The 3,732-nt window shown below is 47.3% G+C and overlaps 1 non-coding gene across 1 annotated transcript; it reads left to right on the top strand.

The window, feature by feature from the left end:
• The first annotated feature begins 991 nt into the window (after positions 1 to 991).
• Positions 992 to 1,064, top strand: TRNAA-AGC (transfer RNA alanine (anticodon AGC)). Its single transcript has one exon. It is a non-coding gene; the product is annotated as a tRNA-Ala (tRNA).
• Positions 1,065 to 3,732: the final 2,668 nt, after the last annotated feature.

Consider the following 3,732-nt stretch of genomic DNA (forward strand, 5'->3'; position numbering starts at 1 on the left):
AAATCCTTTGGCCGGGTTCAAACCCGTCTCACTGGGCTCCCAGCCTGTGCCTTTCTGCAGTGAGCTGCCAGCACTTTGTTTTGCCTACATGCTGCTGAAGCTCCCCTTGTGACTCATCCCAGTCCCTCCCCTGGCAAAAGGATTCCTTCAGCTTGCAGATGATCCCACTAGAACTCAAACCCTTTCCAGGGAGAGGATTGTGTACTTCTTTCACTTGGCTGTTCTCTTCTTTGTACTGTTGCTCTGCTCAAAAAGTATTCTTTGGCTGGGTGTGTTGGTATGGATGGGATGAAAGGACTTGAACCCTGGGGGCAGGGATTCCTAGCAGTTCTTTTGATCCTTTGCTACTGAGGCCATTGTGACTCCTGTGGTGTTTGTGTGCAGTGTTCTTAGAGTATCTCCCCACAGTTAAAATTGTGCCTGTGGCTGTGTCATTCATTCCTAGAGACTGGCAGGGTGGTGCCCCCCACCCAGCATTGACCTTTCTTTGGGCCTATGCCTGGCCTCACCCCGTTTCCTTCACCCTGGCAGTGCTTCTCTGTGTTGGGGCTGATGGGATGCAGTGATTGGATCCAGGTTTGGCCCCTGATGTTCCCTGCTGCATACAAAAGATAATGAAATTCCAATTGGTTTAATTTATTTTTTAAAAATCCAGGTGAACTGTTTGTATAGGATGTTCAATGTAAGTACATTCTGTCACTTTTCATTTTCAGTTTTGAATATAAATACGCTTGCGCACCCAAGGGTTTTGGATGTTGCCCAGGCTATTTGGATAAACAAGTTACAACATACGTTCAGCAGATATCTGAACCAGGTAATGCTCTTGCTGTACTCTTGGTTCAAAATGCTCTTGGCAGTGGGCTTATATCTCGTATTCCAATTATTACACGAGAAATACACTCACACACAATACACATTAAAAACCAGGCAGTGGGAGTAGCCCTCTGGCCAACGGATGTGAATGCACCGAAGCACTTTTGGCCTGCAGCATGGGGAATTAGCTCAAATGGTAGAGCGCTCGCTTAGCATGCGAGAGGTAGCAGGATCGATGCCTGCATTCTCCAGCGTCAGAGCGGCTGCTTTCCTTTTCTGGCTGCCAGACAGTCCTGGGACTCTCACCTTGCCTCCTTCAGAGTGTCCTCTGTAGCTTGCCTCCCACCGCAGGGAAATGACGGTGTGCTCACTTCACATACTATACACTGGTATCAAAGGCCATATTCTCCATACCCAGAGTTGCCTCTGGCAACCTTCAAAAAGCCACAAGAGGCATAACAGCCCTGTCACAGACGTGCTCTTGTGCCTGCTTGAGACTGCTCTGTTTTGCGAGCTGTGGTTTCAAGCGCCACACTGGCCAGGAGCACTGAAAGGTATCTATGGCAAGGCTGGTGTGGCATTTTTTAGTTTGCCTTAGGTCAGCGATTTTCAACCTTTTTCATCTCATGGCACACTGGCAAGGCATGAAAATTGTCAAGGCACACCATCAGTTTTTTGACAATTGACAAGGCACACCACATGTTGGGGGGGCTCATATCCCCCAATGGCACTACTATTAAATAACCCTCCCCCAAACTCCAGCGGCACACCAGCTGACCATTCATGGCACACCAATGTGCCACGGCATACTGGTTGAAAATCGCTGCCTTAGGTCATTGGTTCCCAAACTGTGGGTCAGGACCCACCAGTGGGCCGCTACCCAATTTTTAGTGGGTCAGTGACTGACAAGCTGATAGCTGACAAGGAAAATGTATTGAGCCCTATGGAAAACAAAATGGAGCAGCATGTGTGTGTTTACTCCCAAGTAGGTGACTGCCTCAGCTCTTCTCAAAGTCCAGGTGAAGGGGAATGCCACTAGAATGGTCCTGATCCATTGAACATGGAGTTCAACAATGCTTGAGAAGGTGCTCACCCCCTCCCACCATAGTAAAAAGGATAAAATCAGAGGCTTAAGTGGCTGGTAAAGTGAAACTTTTTTTTTAGTCTCGTAAAGCTAGGTGGGTCCCAACAGGGTGTCATTTTAAAAAGTGGGTCTTGGTGCATGTAACTACAGCAGAACTTAATTTGGAAAATGGATACAGCCCACCCAGCAGGTGTAAAGAACACCAAAGTCTTTGATGCCATATGAAGAAAAGGGTTTGCACCGCATTAAGTGAAGTCTCCCACCTCAGTGGATGGAAGCAGCCCTCATCTGCACTGTGAAGACATTTATTTTATTTACAAATGTATACCCCGCTTTATCTCCCTCACAGCATTCAAAGCATTTGAAGTACCCTAGTTTGTCAAAATATCTCTCAAGTGACATAAAACCTGAAAGCTTCAGAAGTTCTTTTGTGCCAGGCCAAAGCTTGCAGAGCAACCCCTGACTGTGGCAGGGGCAGGACTGCAGAGAGTCCCTGACAACATTCCATCAGCTAAACTCATTAGCTGGCAGGCAGCCATGGTATGCATCCAGCATTAGATCAGCATCTGAATAGCACTGAGGATCCTGGGTGGACCATTGGATGTCAGCCCCAAGGAAGCACAGGATAAAAAGCCGTCCTACATTGTTGCTCCAGGACTAGTCAGAAGCCTACTGGTGGATTTGATTCTGCTGCAGAGATGGACATGTACTTGAGGTATTTTTGGCTCAGTCTCCAGCTTGCTGAACTCCATAAGTGAGGGGCAATGAAAAACTGTCATTGATACCACTAAGAAATTAGTAGAGAGATAAAAGTAGCCTGGCATTAAAGGAAGAGTCAGGCAGATCTTCAAAGTCCCACCAGATAGACCATGGAGGGAGATGACTCAACTGAGGGATTAGGGGAGAAGCTGGAATCATCCCACACCCAGGGTCCTTCTGCCTAGCATCTCTCTTCCCTCTGGCTTTGAATTCTTATAACCTAGCACCAGAACCAGGGGACATCCACTAAAATTGAGTGTTGGGAGGGTTAGGACAGACAAAAGAAAATATTTCTTTACTCAGCGTGTGGTTGGTCTGTGGAACTCCTTGCCACAGGATGTGGTGACAGCATCTGGCCTGGATGCCTTTAAAAGGGGATTGGACAAGTTTCTGGAGGAAAAATCCATTATGGGTTACAAGCCATTTTAGAAATGGGCTATGTCATATGCAAGGGAGGGCACAAGGATACAGGTCTCTTGTTATCAGGTGTGCTCCCTGGGGCATTTGGTGGGGCCGCTGTGAGATACAGGAAGCTGGACTAGATGGGCCTATGGCCTGATCCAGTGGGGCTGTTCTTATGTTCTTAGCATACAACTTAATAAGCCTGGTTGCTTTATTTGAATGACCCATAATTCATGACTGACAGGGCTTGGAAAGACCTCTATCCACTGCAACCTGGGAAGGTTGCTGCCACTCAGTGTAGACAAGGGTGAGCTGGGTGAGCCAAGGGCTGGACTCCACAGGAGGCAGCTTCAAGGTTCTTTATATGGCCCTAGCCACATCATCAGCTTTCGGCACAGTGGCCTAAGAGCTCAATAAAGGCACTTCCCCAGTTAAGGAGTAAAGAACCCTGAACTCAAACAAACCTATAAATGAGACTGACAATTTACTGGAGTCACATTTTGAAACTAGCGCATGAAGAGATTGCAGTAATAACATCTGCAAAATAAACATCTTGATTAGAGCTCTGCGTGGGAGGGTAAACCCACTGAATAAAATGGCTATGACGGAAATTACTGACGATTAAGAGAGGCAGCAGTTCAGAAACTGCTACGTGCGTGCATGGTGCGTGTGTG

Source organism: Tiliqua scincoides, chromosome 2, assembly GCF_035046505.1.
Source record: "Tiliqua scincoides isolate rTilSci1 chromosome 2, rTilSci1.hap2, whole genome shotgun sequence".
NCBI lineage: Eukaryota > Metazoa > Chordata > Lepidosauria > Squamata > Scincidae > Tiliqua > Tiliqua scincoides.